At 44.0% G+C, this 27,381-nt stretch overlaps 5 non-coding genes across 5 annotated transcripts; all 5 read right to left on the reverse strand.

Annotated features, from left to right (window-relative positions):
- Nucleotides 1–1,897: 1,897 nt before the first annotated feature.
- Nucleotides 1,898–2,004, reverse strand: LOC138570575 (U6 spliceosomal RNA). The gene has a single exon (XR_011303615.1). It is a non-coding gene; the product is annotated as a U6 spliceosomal RNA (small nuclear RNA).
- Nucleotides 2,005–7,402: 5,398 nt separating this feature from the next.
- Nucleotides 7,403–7,509, reverse strand: LOC138570576 (U6 spliceosomal RNA). The gene has a single exon (XR_011303616.1). It is a non-coding gene; the product is annotated as a U6 spliceosomal RNA (small nuclear RNA).
- A 5,409-nt stretch (nt 7,510–12,918) lies between these two features.
- Nucleotides 12,919–13,025, reverse strand: LOC138570578 (U6 spliceosomal RNA). The gene has a single exon (XR_011303617.1). It is a non-coding gene; the product is annotated as a U6 spliceosomal RNA (small nuclear RNA).
- A 5,399-nt stretch (nt 13,026–18,424) lies between these two features.
- On the reverse strand, nt 18,425–18,531 carry LOC138570579 (U6 spliceosomal RNA). Its single transcript, XR_011303618.1, has one exon. It is a non-coding gene; the product is annotated as a U6 spliceosomal RNA (small nuclear RNA).
- A 5,399-nt stretch (nt 18,532–23,930) lies between these two features.
- LOC138570580 (U6 spliceosomal RNA) lies at nt 23,931–24,037 on the reverse strand. Its single transcript, XR_011303619.1, has one exon. It is a non-coding gene; the product is annotated as a U6 spliceosomal RNA (small nuclear RNA).
- Nucleotides 24,038–27,381: the final 3,344 nt, after the last annotated feature.

Here is a 27,381-nt window from a genome sequence, read left to right on the forward strand (position 1 = left end):
TGGCTAAGCCCTGAAAATCTTTTACAGCTTGTATTGGTGGGAGATGATGTGAGTTTATCAAGAGCAATGGGATATGAGGCATGTGCGCCACAAAATGCTGGTCTACGATCTTTTATATGAAAGCCACTTTGGAAAACCCTAGTGAGAGCAAAAGGATTACACAAAGGAAAGGGAGTCAGTGGATCAAGGGATAGCACATCTGACTGTGAGTCCGTTAATTGTAAGTCCAAATCCTACCCGTTTTGACATTTTTCCAGGCTTTTTGTTTCATTTCTTAACAGATCCATTCCTATGTACCTCTGTGTTTTCAACAGAGTTTTCATTGTAAGGGAGGGACATACAGTATGCCTTAAACATTCCTGGGCTGCGAAGACTCTATGTAAAAGCAAGAGCAGAGTACAGCTTAATAAATAATCAGCAGGACACTCTAGACCTTCCCCAAAAAACATAACATTATTTCTCTGCATGTATGTGCGTTGAACAGCGCAAGTAGTTTGGTTAATGTCAGTGGATAAATGTCACTTTCCCACAGCGCAGAACAAAATCACTTGTACAGGCCGCTTCTGCAAAAGCATTACCGCTGTAGAAAGCAGTGAAAAGGTGAGGCAGTGTGCAGTCACCCCTGACCCTTCACTGCCCTGATCGGCCACGATCGGCCAAGGACCTCTCTATGAGAGCTGAGGGTGGAGTTTTTCTGGACCTCGGTAACTTAGGGAGACATGGCTAAAGGGATCCTCAATCAACGGCCCAGTCTTTGCTTTGTGGCCTGTCCGAATATTTCTGTTCTCCAAATTACCTGCTGCTGCCCAGGTGTCAGCTGGTGAGATGGAATGACGTCCCAGGGATGATCCTGGCAGATGATTTGCATAGGCACACCCCCTCTCCCTCTGTCTTAGCCCTGCTTACTCCACAATAGCAAGTATCTGGGGAAAATATAGTGGTCGAGTTAGGGTAGCAGTAACTAGCCAATCTGAGAAAGTAAATCTGGGGCGCTTGGCGACTTGTGGGGAACAACTGCAGAGCTCAGTGCCCAGAACGTTGTGGCACAGGGAGGAGGTCTGTGGGATTTCAGTAACGTAGAGACATGCAACCTGGTCGGGAGTGCTTCAGGTCTTCTTCCTTGCATGTTCCAAGCAACTCAACAAAGCATCAACAAGCTGAGATACCAGCCAATGAGCCCCTTTCCACTTGATTTAAAGCCTAAAATCTTTTCCATGCAAACACATAGCCCCCAAATATCATATTTTCTTTGTTTTTTTCGCTCTCTCAGTCTCTCTCACTCCCCCTCCCTCCTACCCTCCCTCCTTCCCGCCCTCACTCTTTCTCCCCCCCACAAACCTCCCTTTCCCTCTCACTCTTCCTCTTCCTCTCCCTACCATTCATTTTAAGTTTTCATGCACTGCAGCACATTGTGACAATGGTATTTCACAATGAAACTGTTTGTTGATTTCTTTTTTGATTTCTGTAACTTTCAAACTAAAAGCAGCCAAATCCGGAGTACAACGCTCCGCTCCAATTAAAGATTAAGGCCTAGAAGCAAGTAAAGCTGTAGTTCAGAGCGATGTTTGCAAATAGCACCTTAAAGCAGTTTACGCTGGAGTGCACAACAAGGGGGAAAGTGATAATACTGAGTTTGGTGAAATAGGATAAAAAAAATCAAAAGACGCGTGCCACTTCTAAAAGTGCAAGCCAAGAAATTGAAGGCGACAGGGCTGTTCATTCAGTCAATAGGACTCACAAGTAAAAGGCGCCTGAGGCATTAGTGTTGAATTTGGCTCAAAATGTATTGTGTTGTCGTGTAATATGTATGAACATACAATTTCAATCTTCATTAAAAAAGATGTATTAAAAAAATAAAGCCTTGCAAATTAAGAAAGTTTCTGTCCTGTCATGTGCCAAAAATAGTGAATGCTTTACGAATGTGCGTGCCATCCTTTAGAGCAGGGGCCAATTTAATTTTCCCATTATCATTCCAATATTAGTACATGTGTTGCTGAAGCAAGCGCAAAGGGAGAGTCAATCAAACCATTGATTAGGACCTCCAGTCAAAGGTTTGCCATACCAAATGTCCTTATGTCAGAGGGCAGAAAGTCAAAACACTATTTAGATATCGGGTGGTATGAAATGAAGAGGCAAACAACAGTGAATAAGCATTCCTTGCTGCTGTATTGATCTGGTCCTAAAGGGGTTGGTTTAATGCCAATTATATTTAAAGATTCATGCTCCAGGGTGCTTGCAAAATGACACCAACCCCCTCCCCATCACAATGGCTGGGTGATGCAAGCCTGAGAACATCACAATAGACCCATAGACATGAGAACAACTCTGTACCTCTGAGTGTATGTGGGCCCATGGCTGTATCAAGGACAAGGCAGAACAGGAGGTGGCTTATGGCGCCAGTTCCAGAGGCTGTCCAATTGATCCCTGTAAGCAACAAATGTTGGACCATCCTTTAAGAGATTCTGAGGCTGATTTCAATGTTAACTTTGCTGCTGATTTTAAGATTGGTCAACCTTCGACCCAAATCTAGTTTGCTTGGATAAGCCCTGGAAATCTTTTACAGCTTGTACTGGTGGGAGATGATGTGAGTTTATCAAGAGCAACGGGATATGAGGCATGTGTGCCACAAAAAGCAGTTCTAGGATTTTTTATAAGAAAGCCGCATTAAGAAGGGAAGTTTGGACAACCCTACTGAGAGCAAAAGTATTACACAAAAGGTAAGGGGGTCAGTGGGTCAACCGATAGCACATTTGACTGTGAGTCCGTTTATTGTAAGTCCAAATACTACCAGTTTCGACATTTCCAAGGCTTTTTGTTTAATCTCTTAACAGACCCCTTCCTATGTACCTCTGTTTTCATTGTAAGCGAGGGACATACCGTATGCCTTAAACATTCCTGGGCTGCGAAGACTCTATGTAAAAGAAAGAGTAGCAGACAGCTTAATAAATCATCAGCAGGACCCTCTATACCTTCCCCAAAAAACATAAAATGATTTCTCTGCATGTATGTGAGTTGAGCAGCGCAAGTAGTTTGGTTAATGTCAGTGGATAAATGTCACTTTCACACAGCGCAGAACAGAATCACTTGTACAGGCCACTTCTGCAAAAGCATTACCAGTGTAGAAAGCAGTGAAAAGGTGAGGCAGTGTACAGTCACCCCCGACCCTTCACTGCCCTGATCGGCCACGATCGGCCAAGGACCTCTCTATGAGAGCTAAGGGTGGAATTTTTCTGGAGCTCGGTAACTTAGGGAGACATGGCTAAAGGGATCCTCAATCAACAGCCCAGCATTTGCTTTGTGGCCTGTCCGTATATGTCTGTTCTCCAAATTACCTGCCGCAGCCCAGATGTCAGCTGGTGAGATGGAATGCTGAACCAGGCAGGATCCTGGCAGGTGATTTGCATAGGCACATCCCCTCTCCCTCTCTCTTAGCCCTGCTTACTCCACAGTAGCAAGTATCTAGGGAAAATACAGTGGTCGAGGTGGGGTATCAGTAACTAGCCACTCTGAGAAAGTAAATCTGGGGCGCTTCGCGACTTGTGGGGAACAACTGCAGAGCTCAGTGCCCAGAACTTTGTGGCACAGGGAGGAGGTCTGTGGGATATCAGTAACTTGGAGACATGCAACCTGGTTGGGAGTGCTTCAGGTCTCCTTCCTTGCATGCTCCAAGCAACTCAACAAAGCATCAACAGACTGAGATACCAGCCACAGAGCCACTTTCCACTTGATTTAAAGCCTAAACTCTTTTCCATGCAAACACATAGTCCCCAAATACCATATTTTCTTTGTTTTCTCTCTCTTTATCTCTCTCTACCTCCCTCCCTCCCTCCTGCCCTCTCTCTTTTTCCCCCGCCCCGCTCCCTCTCACTCTTCCTCTTCTCCCTTCCATTCATTTTAAGTTTTCATGCACTGCAGCACATTGTGACAATGGTATTTCACAATGAAACTGTTTGAAAGTTACAGAAATCAAAAAAGAAATCAACCAACTAAAAGCAGCCAAATCCGGAATACAATGCTCAGTTCCAATTAAAGATTAAGGCCTAGAAGCAAGTAAAGCTGTAGTTCAGAGAGATGTTTGCAAATAGCACCTTGAAGCAGTTTACGCTGGAGTGCACAACAAGGGGGAAAGAGATAATACTGAGTTTGGTAGAATGGGATAAAAAAACAAAAGAAGCGTGCCACTTCTAAAAGTACAAGTCAAGAAATTGAAGGGGACGGGGCTGTTTATTCAGTCAATAGGACTCACAAGTAAAAGGCTTCAGAGGCATTAGTGTTGAATTTGGCGCAAAATCTATTGTGTTGTCGTGTAATATGCATGAACATACAATTTCAATCTTCATTAAAAAAGATGTATTAAAAAATAAAGACTTGCAAATTAAGAAAGTTTCTGTCCTGTCATGTGCCAACAATAGTGAATGCTTTAAAAATGTGCGTGTCATCCTTTAGAGCAGGAACCAATTCCATTTTCCCATTATCATTCCAATATTAGTACATGTGTTGCTGAGGCACATAGGAATGGATCTGTTAAGAAATTAAACAAACACCTGGAAAAATGTTGAAACAGGTAGAATTTGGATTACAATAAACTGACTCACCGTCAGTTGTGCCATCCCTTGACCCACTGACCCCCTTACCTTTTGTGTAATCCTTTTGCTCTCAGCAGGGTTTTCCAAAGTTCCTTACTTAAAGAGGCTTTCTTATAAAAAAAATCCAAGACCTGTTTTTTATGGCCCACATGCCTCATATCCCGTTGCTCCCGATAAACTCACATCATCTCCCACCAATACAAGCTGTAAAAGATGTCAAGTGCATAGCCAAGAAAACTAGACGTGGGTCAAAGGTTGAGCAATCCTTAAATCAGCAGCAAAAATAACATTGAAATCAGCCTCAGAATCTCTTAAAGGATGGGCCAACATTGATTGCTTGCAGGGCGCAATCGGGCAGCCTCTGGTGCTGACGCCTTAAGGCAAGCGCAAAGGGAGAGCCAACCAAACCATTGATTAGGACCTCTGGACTTTCTGCCCTTTGACATAAGGACATTTGATATGGCAAACGTTTGACCAAACACAATTTAGATGTTGGATGGTATGAAATTAAGAGGCAAACAGCAATACACCAGCATTCTTTGCTGCTGTACTGATCTGGTCCTAAATGGTTTGGTTTAATGCCAATTATATTTAAAGATAAAAAGATTCATGCTCCAGGATGCTTGCAAATTGACACCCCCTCCCCATCACGATGGCTGGGTGAGGCACGCGTGAGAGCATCGCAGCAGACGCATAGACATGAGAAACACTCTGTACCTCTGAGTGTATGTGGGCCCATGGCTGGATCAAGGACAAGGCAACAACAGGAGATGGTTTAAGGTGTCAGCACCCAGGCTGCCCCATCGCGCGCTGCAAGCATCAGATGTTGGACCATCCTTTAAGAGATTCTGAGGCTAATTTCAATGTTAACTTTGCTGCTGATTTAAGGATTGCTCAACCTTCGACCCACGTCTAGTTTGCTTGGCTAAACCCTGAAAATCTTTTACAGCTTGTATTGGTGGGAGATGATGTGAGTTTATCAAGAGCAATGGGATATGAGGCATGTGCGCCACAAAATGCTGGTCTAGGATCTTTTATATGAAAGCCACTTTGGAAAACCCTAGTGAGAGCAAAAGGATTACACAAAGGAAAGGGAGTCAGTGGATCAAGGGATAGCACATCTGACTGTGAGTCCGTTAATTGTAAGTCCAAATCCTACCCGTTTCGACATTTTTCCAGGCTTTTTGTTTCATTTCTTAACAGATCCATTCCTATGTACCTCTGTGTTTTCAACAGAGTTTTCATTGTAAGGGAGGGACATACAGTATGCCTTAAACATTCCTGGGCTGCGAAGACTCTATGTAAAAGCAAGAGTAGAGTACAGCTTAATAAATAATCAGCAGGACACTCTAGACCTTCCCCAAAAAACATAACATTATTTCTCTGCATGTATGTGCGTTGAACAGCGCAAGTAGTTTGGTTAATGTCAGTGGATAAATGTCACTTTCCCACAGCGCAGAACAAAATCACTTGTACAGGCCGCTTCTGCAAAAGCATTACCGCTGTAGAAAGCAGTGAAAAGGTGAGGCAGTGTGCAGTCACCCCTGACCCTTCACTGCCCTGATCGGCCACGATCGGCCAAGGACCTCTCTATGAGAGCTGAGGGTGGAGTTTTTCTGGACCTCGCTAACTTAGGGAGACATGGCTAAAGGGATCCTCAATCAACGGCCCAGTCTTTGCTTTGTGGCCTGTCCGAATATTTCTGTTCTCCAAATTACCTGCTGCTGCCCAGGTGTCAGCTGGTGAGATGGAATGACGTCCCAGGGATGATCCTGGCAGATGATTTGCATAGGCACACCCCCTCTCCCTCTGTCTTAGCCCTGCTTACTCCACAATAGCAAGTATCTGGGGAAAATATAGTGGTCGAGTTAGGGTAGCAGTAACTAGCCAATCTGAGAAAGTAAATCTGGGGCGCTTGGCGACTTGTGGGGAACAACTGCAGAGCTCAGTGCCCAGAACGTTGTGGCACAGGGAGGAGGTCTGTGGGATTTCAGTAACGTAGAGACATGCAACCTGGTCGGGAGTGCTTCAGGTCTTCTTCCTTGGATGTTCCAAGCAACTCAACAAAGCATCAACAAGCTGAGATACCAGCCAATGAGCCCCTTTCCACTTGATTTAAAGCCTAAAATCTTTTCCATGCAAACACATAGCCCCCAAATATCATATTTTCTTTGTTTTCGCTCTCTCAGTCTCTCTCACTCCCCCTCCCTCCTACCCTCCCTCCTTCCCGCCCTCACTCTTTCTCCCCCCCACAAACCTCCCTTTCCCTCTCACTCTTCCTCTTCCTCTCCCTACCATTCATTTTAAGTTTTCATGCACTGCAGCACATTGTGACAATGGTATTTCACAATGAAACTGTTTGTTGATTTCTTTTTTGATTTCTGTAACTTTCAAACTAAAAGCAGCCAAATCCGGAGTACAACGCTCCGCTCCAATTAAAGATTAAGGCCTAGAAGCAAGTAAAGCTGTAGTTCAGAGCGATGTTTGCAAATAGCACCTTAAAGCAGTTTACGCTGGAGTGCACAACAAGGGGGAAAGTGATAATACTGAGTCTGGTAAAATGGGATAAAAAAAATCAAAAGACGCGTGCCACTTCTAAAAGTGCAAGCCAAGAAATTGAAGGCGACGGGGCTGTTCATTCAGTCAATAGGACTCACAAGTAAAAGGCTCCGGAGGCATTAGTGTTGAATTTGGCTCAAAATGTATTGTGTTGTCGTGTAATATGTATGAACATACAATTTCAATCTTCATTAAAAAAGATGTATTCAAAAAATAAAGCCTTGCAAATTAAGAAAGTTTCTGTCCTGTCATGTGCCAAAAATAGTGAATGCTTTACGAATGTGCGTGCCATCCTTTAGAGCAGGGGCCAATTTAATTTTCCCATTATCATTCCAATATTAGTACATGTGTTGCTGAAGCAAGCGCAAAGGGAGAGTCAATCAAACCATTGATTAGGACCTCCAGTCAAAGGTTTGCCATACCAAATGTCCTTATGTCAGAGGGCAGAAAGTCAAAACACCATTTAGATATCGGGTGGTATGAAATGAAGAGGCAAACAACAGTGAATAAGCATTCTTTGCTGCTGTATTGATCTGGTCCTAAAGGGGTTGGTTTAATGCCAATTATATTTAAAGATTCATGCTCCAGGGTGCTTGCAAAATGACACCAACCCCCTCCCCATCACAATGGCTGGGTGATGCAAGCCTGAGAACATCACAATAGACCCATAGACATGAGAACAACTCTGTACCTCTGAGTGTATGTGGGCCCATGGCTGTATCAAGGACAAGGCAGAACAGGAGGTGGCTTATGGCGCCAGTTCCAGAGGCTGTCCAATTTATCCCTGTAAGCAACAAATGTTGGACCATCCTTTAGGAGATTCTGAGGCTGATTTCAATGTTAACTTTGCTGCTGATTTTAGGATTGGTCAACCTTCGACCCAAATCTAGTTTGCTTGGATAAGCCCTGGAAATCTTTTACAGCTTGTACTGGTGGGAGATGATGTGAGTTTATCAAGAGCAACGGGATATGAGGCATGTGTGCCACAAAAAGCAGTTCTAGGATTTTTTATAAGAAAGCCGCTTTAAGAAGGGAAGTTTGGACAACCCTACTGAGAGCAAAAGTATTACACAAAAGGTAAGGGGGTCAGTGGGTCAACCGATAGCACATTTGACTGCGAGTCTGTTTATTGTAAGTACAAATACTACCAGTTTCGACATTTCCCAGGCTTTTTGTTTAATCTCTTAACAGACCCATTCCTATGTACCTCTGTTTTCATTGTAAGCGAGGGACATACCGTATGCCTTAAACATTCCTGGGCTGCGAAGACTCTATGTAAAAGAAAGAGTAGCAGACAGCTTAATAAATCATCAGCAGGACCCTCTATACCTTCCCCAAAAAACATAAAATGATTTCTCTGCATGTATGTGAGTTGAGCAGCGCAAGTAGTTTGGTTAATGTCAGTGGATAAATGTCACTTTCACACAGCGCAGAACAGAATCACTTGTACAGGCCACTTCTGCAAAAGCATTACCAGTGTAGAAAGCAGTGAAAAGGTGAGGCAGTGTACAGTCACCCCCGACCCTTCACTGCCCTGATCGGCCACGATCGGCCAAGGACCTCTCTATGAGAGCTAAGGGTGGAATTTTTCTGGAGCTCGGTAACTTAGGGAGACATGGCTAAAGGGATCCTCAATCAACAGCCCAGCATTTGCTTTGTGGCCTGTCCGTATATGTCTGTTCTCCAAATTACCTGCCGCAGCCCAGATGTCAGCTGGTGAGATGGAATGACGTACCAGGCAGGATCCTGGCAGGTGATATGCATAGGCACATCCCCTCTCCCTCTCTCTTAGCCCTGCTTTACTCCACAGTAGCAAGTATCTAGGGAAAATACAGTGGTCAAGGTGGGGTATCAGTAACTAGCCACTCTGAGAAAGTAAATCTGGGGCGCTTCGCGACTTGTGGGGAACAACTGCAGAGCTCAGTGCCCAGAACTTTGTGGCACAGGGAGGAGGTCTGTGGGATATCAGTAACTTGGAGACATGCAACCTGGTCGGGAGTGCTTCACGTCTCCTTCCTTGCATGCTCCAAGCAACTCAACAAAGCATCAACAGACTGAGATACCAGCCACAGAGCCACTTTCCACTTGATTTAAAGCCTAAACTCTTTTCCATGCAAACACATAGTCCCCAAATACCATATTTTCTTTGTTTTCTCTCTCTTTATCTCTCTCTACCTCCCTCCCTCCCTCCTGCCCTCTCTCTTTTTCCCCCGCCCCGCTCCCTCTCCCTCTCACTCTTCCTCTTCTCCCTTCCATTCATTTTAAGTTTTCATGCACTGCAGCACATTGTGACAATGGTATTTCACAATGAAACTGTTTGAAAGTTACAGAAATCAAAAAAGAAATCAACCAACTAAAAGCAGCCAAATCCGGAGTACAATGCTCAGCTCCAATTAAAGATTAAGGCCTAGAAGCAAGTAAAGCTGTAGTTCAGAGCGATGTTTGCAAATAGCAGCTTGAAGCAGTTTACGCTGGAGTGCACAACAAGGGGGAAAGAGATAATACTGAGTTTGGTAGAATGGGATCGAAAAACAAAAGAAGCGCGCCACTTCTAAAAGTACAAGTCAAGAAATTGAAGGGGACTGGGCTGTTTATTCAGTGAATAGGACTCACAAGTAAAAGGCTTCAGAGGCATTAGTGTTGAATTTGGCGCAAAATGTATTGTGTTGTCGTGTAATATGCATGAACATACAATTTCAATCTTCAGTAAAAAAGATGTATTAAAAAATAAAGACTTGCAAATTAAGAAAGTTTCTGTCCTGTCATGTGCCAACAATAGTGAATGCTTTAAAAATGTGCGTGTCATCCTTTAGAGCAGGAACCAATTCCATTTTCCCATTATCATTCCAATATTAGTACATGTGTTGCTGAGGCACATAGGAATGGACCTGTTAAGAAATTAAACAAACACCTGGAAAAATGTTGAAACAGGTAGAATTTGGACTTACAATAAACTGACTCACCGTCAGATGTGCCATCCCTTGACCCACTGACCCCCTTACCTTTTGTGTAATCCTTTTGCTCTCAGCAGGGTTTTCCAAAGTTCCTTACTTAAAGAGGCTTTCTTATAAAAAAAAAATCCAAGACCTGTTTTTTATGGCCCACATGCCTCATATCCCGTTGCTCCCGATAAACTCACATCATCTCCCACCAATACAAGCTGTAAAAGATGTCAAGTGCATAGCCAAGAAAACTAGACGTGGGTCAAAGGTTGAGCAATCCTTAAATCAGCAGCAAAAATAACATTGAAATCAGCCTCAGAATCTCTTAAAGGATGGGCCAACATTGATTGCTTGCAGGGCGCAATCGGGCAGCCTCTGGTGCTGACGCCTTAAGGCAAGCGCAAAGGGAGAGCCAACCAAACCATTGATTAGGACCTCTGGACTTTCTGCCCTTTGACATAAGGACATTTGATATGGCAAACGTTTGACCAAACACAACTTAGATGTTGGATGGTATGAAATTAAGAGGCAAACAGCAATACACCAGCATTCTTTGCTGCTGTACTGATCTGGTCCTAAATGGTTTGGTTTAATGCCAATTATATTTAAAGATAAAAAGATTCATGCTCCAGGATGCTTGCAAATTGACACCCCCTCCCCATCACGATGGCTGGGTGAGGCACGCGTGAGAGCATCACAGCAGACGCATAGACATGAGAAACACTCTGTACCTCTGAGTGTATGTGGGCCCATGGCTGGATCAAGGACAAGGCAACAACAGGAGATGGTTTAAGGTGTCAGCACCCAGGCTGCCCCATCGCGCGCTGCAAGCATCAGATGTTGGACCATCCTTTAAGAGATTCTGAGGCTAATTTCAATGTTAACTTTGCTGCTGATTTAAGGATTGCTCAACCTTCGACCCACGTCTAGTTTGCTTGGCTAAGCCCTGAAAATCTTTTACAGCTTGTATTGGTGGGAGATGATGTGAGTTTATCAAGAGCAATGGGATATGAGGCATGTGCGCCACAAAATGCTGGTCTACGATCTTTTATATGAAAGCCACTTTGGAAAACCCTAGTGAGAGCAAAAGGATTACACAAAGGAAAGGGAGTCAGTGGATCAAGGGATAGCACATCTGACTGTGAGTCCGTTAATTGTAAGTCCAAATCCTACCCGTTTTGACATTTTTCCAGGCTTTTTGTTTCATTTCTTAACAGATCCATTCCTATGTACCTCTGTGTTTTCAACAGAGTTTTCATTGTAAGGGAGGGACATACAGTATGCCTTAAACATTCCTGGGCTGCGAAGACTCTATGTAAAAGCAAGAGCAGAGTACAGCTTAATAAATAATCAGCAGGACACTCTAGACCTTCCCCAAAAAACATAACATTATTTCTCTGCATGTATGTGCGTTGAACAGCGCAAGTAGTTTGGTTAATGTCAGTGGATAAATGTCCCTTTCCCACAGCGCAGAACAAAATCACTTGTACAGGCCGCTTCTGCAAAAGCATTACCGCTGTAGAAAGCAGTGAAAAGGTGAGGCAGTGTGCAGTCACCCCTGACCCTTCACTGCCCTGATCGGCCACGATCGGCCAAGGACCTCTCTATGAGAGCTGAGGGTGGAGTTTTTCTGGACCTCGGTAACTTAGGGAGACATGGCTAAAGGGATCCTCAATCAACGGCCCAGTCTTTGCTTTGTGGCCTGTCCGAATATTTCTGTTCTCCAAATTACCTGCTGCTGCCCAGGTGTCAGCTGGTGAGATGGAATGACGTCCCAGGGATGATCCTGGCAGATGATTTGCATAGGCACACCCCCTCTCCCTCTGTCTTAGCCCTGCTTACTCCACAATAGCAAGTATCTGGGGAAAATATAGTGGTCGAGTTAGGGTAGCAGTAACTAGCCAATCTGAGAAAGTAAATCTGGGGCGCTTGGCGACTTGTGGGGAACAACTGCAGAGCTCAGTGCCCAGAACGTTGTGGCACAGGGAGGAGGTCTGTGGGATTTCAGTAACGTAGAGACATGCAACCTGGTCGGGAGTGCTTCAGGTCTTCTTCCTTGCATGTTCCAAGCAACTCAACAAAGCATCAACAAGCTGAGATACCAGCCAATGAGCCCCTTTCCACTTGATTTAAAGCCTAAAATCTTTTCCATGCAAACACATAGCCCCCAAATATCATATTTTCTTTGTTTTTCGCTCTCTCAGTCTCTCTCACTCCCCCTCCCTCCTACCCTCCCTCCTTCCCGCCCTCACTCTTTCTCCCCCCCACAAACCTCCCTTTCCCTCTCACTCTTCCTCTTCCTCTCCCTACCATTCATTTTAAGTTTTCATGCACTGCAGCACATTGTGACAATGGTATTTCACAATGAAACTGTTTGTTGATTTCTTTTTTGATTTCTGTAACTTTCAAACTAAAAGCAGCCAAATCCGGAGTACAACGCTCCGCTCCAATTAAAGATTAAGGCCTAGAAGCAAGTAAAGCTGTAGTTCAGAGCGATGTTTGCAAATAGCACCTTAAAGCAGTTTACGCTGGAGTGCACAACAAGGGGGAAAGTGATAATACTGAGTTTGGTGAAATAGGATAAAAAAAATCAAAAGACGCGTGCCACTTCTAAAAGTGCAAGCCAAGAAATTGAAGGCGACAGGGCTGTTCATTCAGTCAATAGGACTCACAAGTAAAAGGCGCCTGAGGCATTAGTGTTGAATTTGGCTCAAAATGTATTGTGTTGTCGTGTAATATGTATGAACATACAATTTCAATCTTCATTAAAAAAGATGTATTAAAAAAATAAAGCCTTGCAAATTAAGAAAGTTTCTGTCCTGTCATGTGCCAAAAATAGTGAATGCTTTACGAATGTGCGTGCCATCCTTTAGAGCAGGGGCCAATTTAATTTTCCCATTATCATTCCAATATTAGTACATGTGTTGCTGAAGCAAGCGCAAAGGGAGAGTCAATCAAACCATTGATTAGGACCTCCAGTCAAAGGTTTGCCATACCAAATGTCCTTATGTCAGAGGGCAGAAAGTCAAAACACTATTTAGATATCGGGTGGTATGAAATGAAGAGGCAAACAACAGTGAATAAGCATTCCTTGCTGCTGTATTGATCTGGTCCTAAAGGGGTTGGTTTAATGCCAATTATATTTAAAGATTCATGCTCCAGGGTGCTTGCAAAATGACACCAACCCCCTCCCCATCACAATGGCTGGGTGATGCAAGCCTGAGAACATCACAATAGACCCATAGACATGAGAACAACTCTGTACCTCTGAGTGTATGTGGGCCCATGGCTGTATCAAGGACAAGGCAGAACAGGAGGTGGCTTATGGCGCCAGTTCCAGAGGCTGTCCAATTGATCCCTGTAAGCAACAAATGTTGGACCATCCTTTAAGAGATTCTGAGGCTGATTTCAATGTTAACTTTGCTGCTGATTTTAAGATTGGTCAACCTTCGACCCAAATCTAGTTTGCTTGGATAAGCCCTGGAAATCTTTTACAGCTTGTACTGGTGGGAGATGATGTGAGTTTATCAAGAGCAACGGGATATGAGGCATGTGTGCCACAAAAAGCAGTTCTAGGATTTTTTATAAGAAAGCCGCATTAAGAAGGGAAGTTTGGACAACCCTACTGAGAGCAAAAGTATTACACAAAAGGTAAGGGGGTCAGTGGGTCAACCGATAGCACATTTGACTGTGAGTCCGTTTATTGTAAGTCCAAATACTACCAGTTTCGACATTTCCAAGGCTTTTTGTTTAATCTCTTAACAGACCCCTTCCTATGTACCTCTGTTTTCATTGTAAGCGAGGGACATACCGTATGCCTTAAACATTCCTGGGCTGCGAAGACTCTATGTAAAAGAAAGAGTAGCAGACAGCTTAATAAATCATCAGCAGGACCCTCTATACCTTCCCCAAAAAACATAAAATGATTTCTCTGCATGTATGTGAGTTGAGCAGCGCAAGTAGTTTGGTTAATGTCAGTGGATAAATGTCACTTTCACACAGCGCAGAACAGAATCACTTGTACAGGCCACTTCTGCAAAAGCATTACCAGTGTAGAAAGCAGTGAAAAGGTGAGGCAGTGTACAGTCACCCCCGACCCTTCACTGCCCTGATCGGCCACGATCGGCCAAGGACCTCTCTATGAGAGCTAAGGGTGGAATTTTTCTGGAGCTCGGTAACTTAGGGAGACATGGCTAAAGGGATCCTCAATCAACAGCCCAGCATTTGCTTTGTGGCCTGTCCGTATATGTCTGTTCTCCAAATTACCTGCCGCAGCCCAGATGTCAGCTGGTGAGATGGAATGCTGAACCAGGCAGGATCCTGGCAGGTGATTTGCATAGGCACATCCCCTCTCCCTCTCTCTTAGCCCTGCTTACTCCACAGTAGCAAGTATCTAGGGAAAATACAGTGGTCGAGGTGGGGTATCAGTAACTAGCCACTCTGAGAAAGTAAATCTGGGGCGCTTCGCGACTTGTGGGGAACAACTGCAGAGCTCAGTGCCCAGAACTTTGTGGCACAGGGAGGAGGTCTGTGGGATATCAGTAACTTGGAGACATGCAACCTGGTTGGGAGTGCTTCAGGTCTCCTTCCTTGCATGCTCCAAGCAACTCAACAAAGCATCAACAGACTGAGATACCAGCCACAGAGCCACTTTCCACTTGATTTAAAGCCTAAACTCTTTTCCATGCAAACACATAGTCCCCAAATACCATATTTTCTTTGTTTTCTCTCTCTTTATCTCTCTCTACCTCCCTCCCTCCCTCCTGCCCTCTCTCTTTTTCCCCCGCCCCGCTCCCTCTCACTCTTCCTCTTCTCCCTTCCATTCATTTTAAGTTTTCATGCACTGCAGCACATTGTGACAATGGTATTTCACAATGAAACTGTTTGAAAGTTACAGAAATCAAAAAAGAAATCAACCAACTAAAAGCAGCCAAATCCGGAATACAATGCTCAGTTCCAATTAAAGATTAAGGCCTAGAAGCAAGTAAAGCTGTAGTTCAGAGAGATGTTTGCAAATAGCACCTTGAAGCAGTTTACGCTGGAGTGCACAACAAGGGGGAAAGAGATAATACTGAGTTTGGTAGAATGGGATAAAAAAACAAAAGAAGCGTGCCACTTCTAAAAGTACAAGTCAAGAAATTGAAGGGGACGGGGCTGTTTATTCAGTCAATAGGACTCACAAGTAAAAGGCTTCAGAGGCATTAGTGTTGAATTTGGCGCAAAATCTATTGTGTTGTCGTGTAATATGCATGAACATACAATTTCAATCTTCATTAAAAAAGATGTATTAAAAAATAAAGACTTGCAAATTAAGAAAGTTTCTGTCCTGTCATGTGCCAACAATAGTGAATGCTTTAAAAATGTGCGTGTCATCCTTTAGAGCAGGAACCAATTCCATTTTCCCATTATCATTCCAATATTAGTACATGTGTTGCTGAGGCACATAGGAATGGATCTGTTAAGAAATTAAACAAACACCTGGAAAAATGTTGAAACAGGTAGAATTTGGATTACAATAAACTGACTCACCGTCAGTTGTGCCATCCCTTGACCCACTGACCCCCTTACCTTTTGTGTAATCCTTTTGCTCTCAGCAGGGTTTTCCAAAGTTCCTTACTTAAAGAGGCTTTCTTATAAAAAAAATCCAAGACCTGTTTTTTATGGCCCACATGCCTCATATCCCGTTGCTCCCGATAAACTCACATCATCTCCCACCAATACAAGCTGTAAAAGATGTCAAGTGCATAGCCAAGAAAACTAGACGTGGGTCAAAGGTTGAGCAATCCTTAAATCAGCAGCAAAAATAACATTGAAATCAGCCTCAGAATCTCTTAAAGGATGGGCCAACATTGATTGCTTGCAGGGCGCAATCGGGCAGCCTCTGGTGCTGACGCCTTAAGGCAAGCGCAAAGGGAGAGCCAACCAAACCATTGATTAGGACCTCTGGACTTTCTGCCCTTTGACATAAGGACATTTGATATGGCAAACGTTTGACCAAACACAATTTAGATGTTGGATGGTATGAAATTAAGAGGCAAACAGCAATACACCAGCATTCTTTGCTGCTGTACTGATCTGGTCCTAAATGGTTTGGTTTAATGCCAATTATATTTAAAGATAAAAAGATTCATGCTCCAGGATGCTTGCAAATTGACACCCCCTCCCCATCACGATGGCTGGGTGAGGCACGCGTGAGAGCATCGCAGCAGACGCATAGACATGAGAAACACTCTGTACCTCTGAGTGTATGTGGGCCCATGGCTGGATCAAGGACAAGGCAACAACAGGAGATGGTTTAAGGTGTCAGCACCCAGGCTGCCCCATCGCGCGCTGCAAGCATCAGATGTTGGACCATCCTTTAAGAGATTCTGAGGCTAATTTCAATGTTAACTTTGCTGCTGATTTAAGGATTGCTCAACCTTCGACCCACGTCTAGTTTGCTTGGCTAAACCCTGAAAATCTTTTACAGCTTGTATTGGTGGGAGATGATGTGAGTTTATCAAGAGCAATGGGATATGAGGCATGTGCGCCACAAAATGCTGGTCTAGGATCTTTTATATGAAAGCCACTTTGGAAAACCCTAGTGAGAGCAAAAGGATTACACAAAGGAAAGGGAGTCAGTGGATCAAGGGATAGCACATCTGACTGTGAGTCCGTTAATTGTAAGTCCAAATCCTACCCGTTTCGACATTTTTCCAGGCTTTTTGTTTCATTTCTTAACAGATCCATTCCTATGTACCTCTGTGTTTTCAACAGAGTTTTCATTGTAAGGGAGGGACATACAGTATGCCTTAAACATTCCTGGGCTGCGAAGACTCTATGTAAAAGCAAGAGTAGAGTACAGCTTAATAAATAATCAGCAGGACACTCTAGACCTTCCCCAAAAAACATAACATTATTTCTCTGCATGTATGTGCGTTGAACAGCGCAAGTAGTTTGGTTAATGTCAGTGGATAAATGTCACTTTCCCACAGCGCAGAACAAAATCACTTGTACAGGCCGCTTCTGCAAAAGCATTACCGCTGTAGAAAGCAGTGAAAAGGTGAGGCAGTGTGCAGTCACCCCTGACCCTTCACTGCCCTGATCGGCCACGATCGGCCAAGGACCTCTCTATGAGAGCTGAGGGTGGAGTTTTTCTGGACCTCGGTAACTTAGGGAGACATGGCTAAAGGGATCCTCAATCAACGGCCCAGTCTTTGCTTTGTGGCCTGTCCGAATATTTCTGTTCTCCAAATTACCTGCTGCTGCCCAGGTGTCAGCTGGTGAGATGGAATGACGTCCCAGGGATGATCCTGGCAGATGATTTGCATAGGCACACCCCCTCTCCCTCTGTCTTAGCCCTGCTTACTCCACAATAGCAAGTATCTGGGGAAAATATAGTGGTCGAGTTAGGGTAGCAGTAACTAGCCAATCTGAGAAAGTAAATCTGGGGCGCTTGGCGACTTGTGGGGAACAACTGCAGAGCTCAGTGCCCAGAACGTTGTGGCACAGGGAGGAGGTCTGTGGGATTTCAGTAACGTAGAGACATGCAACCTGGTCGGGAGTGCTTCAGGTCTTCTTCCTTGCATGTTCCAAGCAACTCAACAAAGCATCAACAAGCTGAGATACCAGCCAATGAGCCCCTTTCCACTTGATTTAAAGCCTAAAATCTTTTCCATGCAAACACATAGCCCCCAAATATCATATTTTCTTTGTTTTTCGCTCTCTCAGTCTCTCTCACTCCCCCTCCCTCCTACCCTCCCTCCTTCCCGCCCTCACTCTTTCTCCCCCCCACAAACCTCCCTTTCCCTCTCACTCTTCCTCTTCCTCTCCCTACCATTCATTTTAAGTTTTCATGCACTGCAGCACATTGTGACAATGGTATTTCACAATGAAACTGTTTGTTGATTTCTTTTTTGATTTCTGTAACTTTCAAACTAAAAGCAGCCAAATCCGGAGTACAACGCTCCGCTCCAATTAAAGATTAAGGCCTAGAAGCAAGTAAAGCTGTAGTTCAGAGCGATGTTTGCAAATAGCACCTTAAAGCAGTTTACGCTGGAGTGCACAACAAGGGGGAAAGTGATAATACTGAGTTTGGTGAAATAGGATAAAAAAAATCAAAAGACGCGTGCCACTTCTAAAAGTGCAAGCCAAGAAATTGAAGGCGACAGGGCTGTTCATTCAGTCAATAGGACTCACAAGTAAAAGGCGCCTGAGGCATTAGTGTTGAATTTGGCTCAAAATGTATTGTGTTGTCGTGTAATATGTATGAACATACAATTTCAATCTTCATTAAAAAAGATGTATTAAAAAAATAAAGCCTTGCAAATTAAGAAAGTTTCTGTCCTGTCATGTGCCAAAAATAGTGAATGCTTTACGAATGTGCGTGCCATCCTTTAGAGCAGGGGCCAATTTAATTTTCCCATTATCATTCCAATATTAGTACATGTGTTGCTGAAGCAAGCGCAAAGGGAGAGTCAATCAAACCATTGATTAGGACCTCCAGTCAAAGGTTTGCCATACCAAATGTCCTTATGTCAGAGGGCAGAAAGTCAAAACACTATTTAGATATCGGGTGGTATGAAATGAAGAGGCAAACAACAGTGAATAAGCATTCCTTGCTGCTGTATTGATCTGGTCCTAAAGGGGTTGGTTTAATGCCAATTATATTTAAAGATTCATGCTCCAGGGTGCTTGCAAAATGACACCAACCCCCTCCCCATCACAATGGCTGGGTGATGCAAGCCTGAGAACATCACAATAGACCCATAGACATGAGAACAACTCTGTACCTCTGAGTGTATGTGGGCCCATGGCTGTATCAAGGACAAGGCAGAACAGGAGGTGGCTTATGGCGCCAGTTCCAGAGGCTGTCCAATTGATCCCTGTAAGCAACAAATGTTGGACCATCCTTTAAGAGATTCTGAGGCTGATTTCAATGTTAACTTTGCTGCTGATTTTAAGATTGGTCAACCTTCGACCCAAATCTAGTTTGCTTGGATAAGCCCTGGAAATCTTTTACAGCTTGTACTGGTGGGAGATGATGTGAGTTTATCAAGAGCAACGGGATATGAGGCATGTGTGCCACAAAAAGCAGTTCTAGGATTTTTTATAAGAAAGCCGCATTAAGAAGGGAAGTTTGGACAACCCTACTGAGAGCAAAAGTATTACACAAAAGGTAAGGGGGTCAGTGGGTCAACCGATAGCACATTTGACTGTGAGTCCGTTTATTGTAAGTCCAAATACTACCAGTTTCGACATTTCCAAGGCTTTTTGTTTAATCTCTTAACAGACCCCTTCCTATGTACCTCTGTTTTCATTGTAAGCGAGGGACATACCGTATGCCTTAAACATTCCTGGGCTGCGAAGACTCTATGTAAAAGAAAGAGTAGCAGACAGCTTAATAAATCATCAGCAGGACCCTCTATACCTTCCCCAAAAAACATAAAATGATTTCTCTGCATGTATGTGAGTTGAGCAGCGCAAGTAGTTTGGTTAATGTCAGTGGATAAATGTCACTTTCACACAGCGCAGAACAGAATCACTTGTACAGGCCACTTCTGCAAAAGCATTACCAGTGTAGAAAGCAGTGAAAAGGTGAGGCAGTGTACAGTCACCCCCGACCCTTCACTGCCCTGATCGGCCACGATCGGCCAAGGACCTCTCTATGAGAGCTAAGGGTGGAATTTTTCTGGAGCTCGGTAACTTAGGGAGACATGGCTAAAGGGATCCTCAATCAACAGCCCAGCATTTGCTTTGTGGCCTGTCCGTATATGTCTGTTCTCCAAATTACCTGCCGCAGCCCAGATGTCAGCTGGTGAGATGGAATGCTGAACCAGGCAGGATCCTGGCAGGTGATTTGCATAGGCACATCCCCTCTCCCTCTCTCTTAGCCCTGCTTACTCCACAGTAGCAAGTATCTAGGGAAAATACAGTGGTCGAGGTGGGGTATCAGTAACTAGCCACTCTGAGAAAGTAAATCTGGGGCGCTTCGCGACTTGTGGGGAACAACTGCAGAGCTCAGTGCCCAGAACTTTGTGGCACAGGGAGGAGGTCTGTGGGATATCAGTAACTTGGAGACATGCAACCTGGTTGGGAGTGCTTCAGGTCTCCTTCCTTGCATGCTCCAAGCAACTCAACAAAGCATCAACAGACTGAGATACCAGCCACAGAGCCACTTTCCACTTGATTTAAAGCCTAAACTCTTTTCCATGCAAACACATAGTCCCCAAATACCATATTTTCTTTGTTTTCTCTCTCTTTATCTCTCTCTACCTCCCTCCCTCCCTCCTGCCCTCTCTCTTTTTCCCCCGCCCCGCTCCCTCTCACTCTTCCTCTTCTCCCTTCCATTCATTTTAAGTTTTCATGCACTGCAGCACATTGTGACAATGGTATTTCACAATGAAACTGTTTGAAAGTTACAGAAATCAAAAAAGAAATCAACCAACTAAAAGCAGCCAAATCCGGAATACAATGCTCAGTTCCAATTAAAGATTAAGGCCTAGAAGCAAGTAAAGCTGTAGTTCAGAGAGATGTTTGCAAATAGCACCTTGAAGCAGTTTACGCTGGAGTGCACAACAAGGGGGAAAGAGATAATACTGAGTTTGGTAGAATGGGATAAAAAAACAAAAGAAGCGTGCCACTTCTAAAAGTACAAGTCAAGAAATTGAAGGGGACGGGGCTGTTTATTCAGTCAATAGGACTCACAAGTAAAAGGCTTCAGAGGCATTAGTGTTGAATTTGGCGCAAAATCTATTGTGTTGTCGTGTAATATGCATGAACATACAATTTCAATCTTCATTAAAAAAGATGTATTAAAAAATAAAGACTTGCAAATTAAGAAAGTTTCTGTCCTGTCATGTGCCAACAATAGTGAATGCTTTAAAAATGTGCGTGTCATCCTTTAGAGCAGGAACCAATTCCATTTTCCCATTATCATTCCAATATTAGTACATGTGTTGCTGAGGCACATAGGAATGGATCTGTTAAGAAATTAAACAAACACCTGGAAAAATGTTGAAACAGGTAGAATTTGGATTACAATAAACTGACTCACCGTCAGTTGTGCCATCCCTTGACCCACTGACCCCCTTACCTTTTGTGTAATCCTTTTGCTCTCAGCAGGGTTTTCCAAAGTTCCTTACTTAAAGAGGCTTTCTTATAAAAAAAATCCAAGACCTGTTTTTTATGGCCCACATGCCTCATATCCCGTTGCTCCCGATAAACTCACATCATCTCCCACCAATACAAGCTGTAAAAGATGTCAAGTGCATAGCCAAGAAAACTAGACGTGGGTCAAAGGTTGAGCAATCCTTAAATCAGCAGCAAAAATAACATTGAAATCAGCCTCAGAATCTCTTAAAGGATGGGCCAACATTGATTGCTTGCAGGGCGCAATCGGGCAGCCTCTGGTGCTGACGCCTTAAGGCAAGCGCAAAGGGAGAGCCAACCAAACCATTGATTAGGACCTCTGGACTTTCTGCCCTTTGACATAAGGACATTTGATATGGCAAACGTTTGACCAAACACAATTTAGATGTTGGATGGTATGAAATTAAGAGGCAAACAGCAATACACCAGCATTCTTTGCTGCTGTACTGATCTGGTCCTAAATGGTTTGGTTTAATGCCAATTATATTTAAAGATAAAAAGATTCATGCTCCAGGATGCTTGCAAATTGACACCCCCTCCCCATCACGATGGCTGGGTGAGGCACGCGTGAGAGCATCGCAGCAGACGCATAGACATGAGAAACACTCTGTACCTCTGAGTGTATGTGGGCCCATGGCTGGATCAAGGACAAGGCAACAACAGGAGATGGTTTAAGGTGTCAGCACCCAGGCTGCCCCATCGCGCGCTGCAAGCATCAGATGTTGGACCATCCTTTAAGAGATTCTGAGGCTAATTTCAATGTTAACTTTGCTGCTGATTTAAGGATTGCTCAACCTTCGACCCACGTCTAGTTTGCTTGGCTAAACCCTGAAAATCTTTTACAGCTTGTATTGGTGGGAGATGATGTGAGTTTATCAAGAGCAATGGGATATGAGGCATGTGCGCCACAAAATGCTGGTCTAGGATCTTTTATATGAAAGCCACTTTGGAAAACCCTAGTGAGAGCAAAAGGATTACACAAAGGAAAGGGAGTCAGTGGATCAAGGGATAGCACATCTGACTGTGAGTCCGTTAATTGTAAGTCCAAATCCTACCCGTTTCGACATTTTTCCAGGCTTTTTGTTTCATTTCTTAACAGATCCATTCCTATGTACCTCTGTGTTTTCAACAGAGTTTTCATTGTAAGGGAGGGACATACAGTATGCCTTAAACATTCCTGGGCTGCGAAGACTCTATGTAAAAGCAAGAGTAGAGTACAGCTTAATAAATAATCAGCAGGACACTCTAGACCTTCCCCAAAAAACATAACATTATTTCTCTGCATGTATGTGCGTTGAACAGCGCAAGTAGTTTGGTTAATGTCAGTGGATAAATGTCACTTTCCCACAGCGCAGAACAAAATCACTTGTACAGGCCGCTTCTGCAAAAGCATTACCGCTGTAGAAAGCAGTGAAAAGGTGAGGCAGTGTGCAGTCACCCCTGACCCTTCACTGCCCTGATCGGCCACGATCGGCCAAGGACCTCTCTATGAGAGCTGAGGGTGGAGTTTTTCTGGACCTCGCTAACTTAGGGAGACATGGCTAAAGGGATCCTCAATCAACGGCCCAGTCTTTGCTTTGTGGCCTGTCCGAATATTTCTGTTCTCCAAATTACCTGCTGCTGCCCAGGTGTCAGCTGGTGAGATGGAATGACGTCCCAGGGATGATCCTGGCAGATGATTTGCATAGGCACACCCCCTCTCCCTCTGTCTTAGCCCTGCTTACTCCACAATAGCAAGTATCTGGGGAAAATATAGTGGTCGAGTTAGGGTAGCAGTAACTAGCCAATCTGAGAAAGTAAATCTGGGGCGCTTGGCGACTTGTGGGGAACAACTGCAGAGCTCAGTGCCCAGAACGTTGTGGCACAGGGAGGAGGTCTGTGGGATTTCAGTAACGTAGAGACATGCAACCTGGTCGGGAGTGCTTCAGGTCTTCTTCCTTGGATGTTCCAAGCAACTCAACAAAGCATCAACAAGCTGAGATACCAGCCAATGAGCCCCTTTCCACTTGATTTAAAGCCTAAAATCTTTTCCATGCAAACACATAGCCCCCAAATATCATATTTTCTTTGTTTTCGCTCTCTCAGTCTCTCTCACTCCCCCTCCCTCCTACCCTCCCTCCTTCCCGCCCTCACTCTTTCTCCCCCCCCACAAACCTCCCTTTCCCTCTCACTCTTCCTCTTCCTCTCCCTACCATTCATTTTAAGTTTTCATGCACTGCAGCACATTGTGACAATGGTATTTCACAATGAAACTGTTTGTTGATTTCTTTTTTGATTTCTGTAACTTTCAAACTAAAAGCAGCCAAATCCGGAGTACAACGCTCCGCTCCAATTAAAGATTAAGGCCTAGAAGCAAGTAAAGCTGTAGTTCAGAGCGATGTTTGCAAATAGCACCTTAAAGCAGTTTACGCTGGAGTGCACAACAAGGGGGAAAGTGATAATACTGAGTCTGGTAAAATGGGATAAAAAAAATCAAAAGACGCGTGCCACTTCGAAAAGTGCAAGCCAAGAAATTGAAGGCGACGGGGCTGTTCATTCAGTCAATAGGACTCACAAGTAAAAGGCTCCGGAGGCATTAGTGTTGAATTTGGCTCAAAATGTATTGTGTTGTCGTGTAATATGTATGAACATACAATTTCAATCTTCATTAAAAAAGATGTATTAAAAAAATAAAGCCTTGCAAATTAATAAAGTTTCTGTCCTGTCATGTGCCAAAAATAGTGAATGCTTTACGAATGTGCGTGCCATCCTTTAGAGCAGGGGCCAATTTAATTTTCCCATTATCATTCCAATATTAGTACATGTGTTGCTGAAGCAAGCGCAAAGGGAGAGTCAATCAAACCATTGATTAGGACCTCCAGTCAAAGGTTTGCCATACCAAATGTCCTTATGTCAGAGGGCAGAAAGTCAAAACACCATTTAGATATCGGGTGGTATGAAATGAAGAGGCAAACAACAGTGAATAAGCATTCTTTGCTGCTGTATTGATCTGGTCCTAAAGGGGTTGGTTTAATGCCAATTATATTTAAAGATTCATGCTCCAGGGTGCTTGCAAAATGACACCAACCCCCTCCCCATCACAATGGCTGGGTGATGCAAGCCTGAGAACATCACAATAGACCCATAGACATGAGAACAACTCTGTACCTCTGAGTGTATGTGGGCCCATGGCTGTATCAAGGACAAGGCAGAACAGGAGGTGGCGTATGGCGCCAGTTCCAGAGGGTGTCCAATTTATCCCTGTAAGCAACAAATGTTGGACCATCCTTTAGGAGATTCTGAGGCTGATTTCAATGTTAACTTTGCTGCTGATTTTAGGATTGGTCAACCTTCGACCCAAATCTAGTTTGCTTGGATAAGCCCTGGAAATCTTTTACAGCTTGTACTGGTGGGAGATGATGTGAGTTTATCAAGAGCAACGGGATATGAGGCATGTGTGCCACAAAAAGCAGTTCTAGGATTTTTTATAAGAAAGCCGCTTTAAGAAGGGAAGTTTGGACAACCCTACTGAGAGCAAAAGTATTACACAAAAGGTAAGGGGGTCAGTGGGTCAACCGATAGCACATTTGACTGCGAGTCTGTTTATTGTAAGTACAAATACTACCAGTTTCGACATTTCCCAGGCTTTTTGTTTAATCTCTTAACAGACCCATTCCTATGTACCTCTGTTTTCATTGTAAGCGAGGGACATACCGTATGCCTTAAACATTCCTGGGCTGCGAAGACTCTATGTAAAAGAAAGAGTAGCAGACAGCTTAATAAATCATCAGCAGGACCCTCTATACCTTCCCCAAAAAACATAAAATGATTTCTCTGCATGTATGTGAGTTGAGCAGCGCAAGTAGTTTGGTTAATGTCAGTGGATAAATGTCACTTTCACACAGCGCAGAACAGAATCACTTGTACAGGCCACTTCTGCAAAAGCATTACCAGTGTAGAAAGCAGTGAAAAGGTGAGGCAGTGTACAGTCACCCCCGACCCTTCACTGCCCTGATCGGCCACGATCGGCCAAGGACCTCTCTATGAGAGCTAAGGGTGGAATTTTTCTGGAGCTCGGTAACTTAGGGAGACATGGCTAAAGGGATCCTCAATCAACAGCCCAGCATTTGCTTTGTGGCCTGTCCGTATATGTCTGTTCTCCAAATTACCTGCCGCAGCCCAGATGTCAGCTGGTGAGATGGAATGACGTACCAGGCAGGATCCTGGCAGGTGATATGCATAGGCACATCCCCTCTCCCTCTCTCTTAGCCCTGCTTTACTCCACAGTAGCAAGTATCTAGGGAAAATACAGTGGTCAAGGTGGGGTATCAGTAACTAGCCACTCTGAGAAAGTAAATCTGGGGCGCTTCGCGACTTGTGGGGAACAACTGCAGAGCTCAGTGCCCAGAACTTTGTGGCACAGGGAGGAGGTCTGTGGGATATCAGTAACTTGGAGACATGCAACCTGGTCGGGAGTGCTTCACGTCTCCTTCCTTGCATGCTCCAAGCAACTCAACAAAGCATCAACAGACTGAGATACCAGCCACAGAGCCACTTTCCACTTGATTTAAAGCCTAAACTCTTTTCCATGCAAACACATAGTCCCCAAATACCATATTTTCTTTGTTTTCTCTCTCTTTATCTCTCTCTACCTCCCTCCCTCCCTCCTGCCCTCTCTCTTTTTCCCCCGCCCCGCTCCCTCTCCCTCTCACTCTTCCTCTTCTCCCTTCCATTCATTTTAAGTTTTCATGCACTGCAGCACATTGTGACAATGGTATTTCACAATGAAACTGTTTGAAAGTTACAGAAATCAAAAAAGAAATCAACCAACTAAAAGCAGCCAAATCCGGAGTACAATGCACAGCTCCAATTAAAGATTAAGGCCTAGAAGCAAGTAAAGCTGTAGTTCAGAGCGATGTTTGCAAATAGCAGCTTGAAGCAGTTTACGCTGGAGTGCACAACAAGGGGGAAAGAGATAATACTGAGTTTGGTAGAATGGGATCGAAAAACAAAAGAAGCGCGCCACTTCTAAAAGTACAAGTCAAGAAATTGAAGGGGACTGGGCTGTTTATTCAGTGAATAGGACTCACAAGTAAAAGGCTTCAGAGGCATTAGTGTTGAATTTGGCGCAAAATGTATTGTGTTGTCGTGTAATATGCATGAACATACAATTTCAATCTTCAGTAAAAAAGATGTATTAAAAAATAAAGACTTGCAAATTAAGAAAGTTTCTGTCCTGTCATGTGCCAACAATAGTGAATGCTTTAAAAATGTGCGTGTCATCCTTTAGAGCAGGAACCAATTCCATTTTCACCTTATCATTCCAATATTAGTACATGTGTTGCTGAGGCACATAGGAATGGACCTGTTAAGAAATTAAACAAACACCTGGAAAAATGTTGAAACAGGTAGAATTTGGACTTACAATAAACTGACTCACCGTCAGATGTGCCATCCCTTGACCCACTGACCCCCTTACCTTTTGTGTAATCCTTTTGCTCTCAGCAGGGTTTTCCAAAGTTCCTTACTTAAAGAGGCTTTCTTATAAAAAAAAAATCCAAGACCTGTTTTTTATGGCCCACATGCCTCATATCCCGTTGCTCCCGATAAACTCACATCATCTCCCACCAATACAAGCTGTAAAAGATGTCAAGTGCATAGCCAAGAAAACTAGACGTGGGTCAAAGGTTGAGCAATCCTTAAATCAGCAGCAAAAATAACATTGAAATCAGCCTCAGAATCTCTTAAAGGATGGGCCAACATTGATTGCTTGCAGGGCGCAATCGGGCAGCCTCTGGTGCTGACGCCTTAAGGCAAGCGCAAAGGGAGAGCCAACCAAACCATTGATTAGGACCTCTGGACTTTCTGCCCTTTGACATAAGGACATTTGATATGGCAAACGTTTGACCAAACACAACTTAGATGTTGGATGGTATGAAATTAAGAGGCAAACAGCAATACACCAGCATTCTTTGCTGCTGTACTGATCTGGTCCTAAATGGTTTGGTTTAATGCCAATTATATTTAAAGATAAAAAGATTCATGCTCCAGGATGCTTGCAAATTGACACCCCCTCCCCATCACGATGGCTGGGTGAGGCACGCGTGAGAGCATCACAGCAGACGCATAGACATGAGAAACACTCTGTACCTCTGAGTGTATGTGGGCCCATGGCTGGATCAAGG

The sequence above is a fragment of the Ambystoma mexicanum genome, chromosome 2q, assembly GCF_040938575.1.
Source record: "Ambystoma mexicanum isolate Mex_15411 chromosome 2q, UKY_AmexF1_1, whole genome shotgun sequence".
NCBI lineage: Eukaryota > Metazoa > Chordata > Amphibia > Caudata > Ambystomatidae > Ambystoma > Ambystoma mexicanum.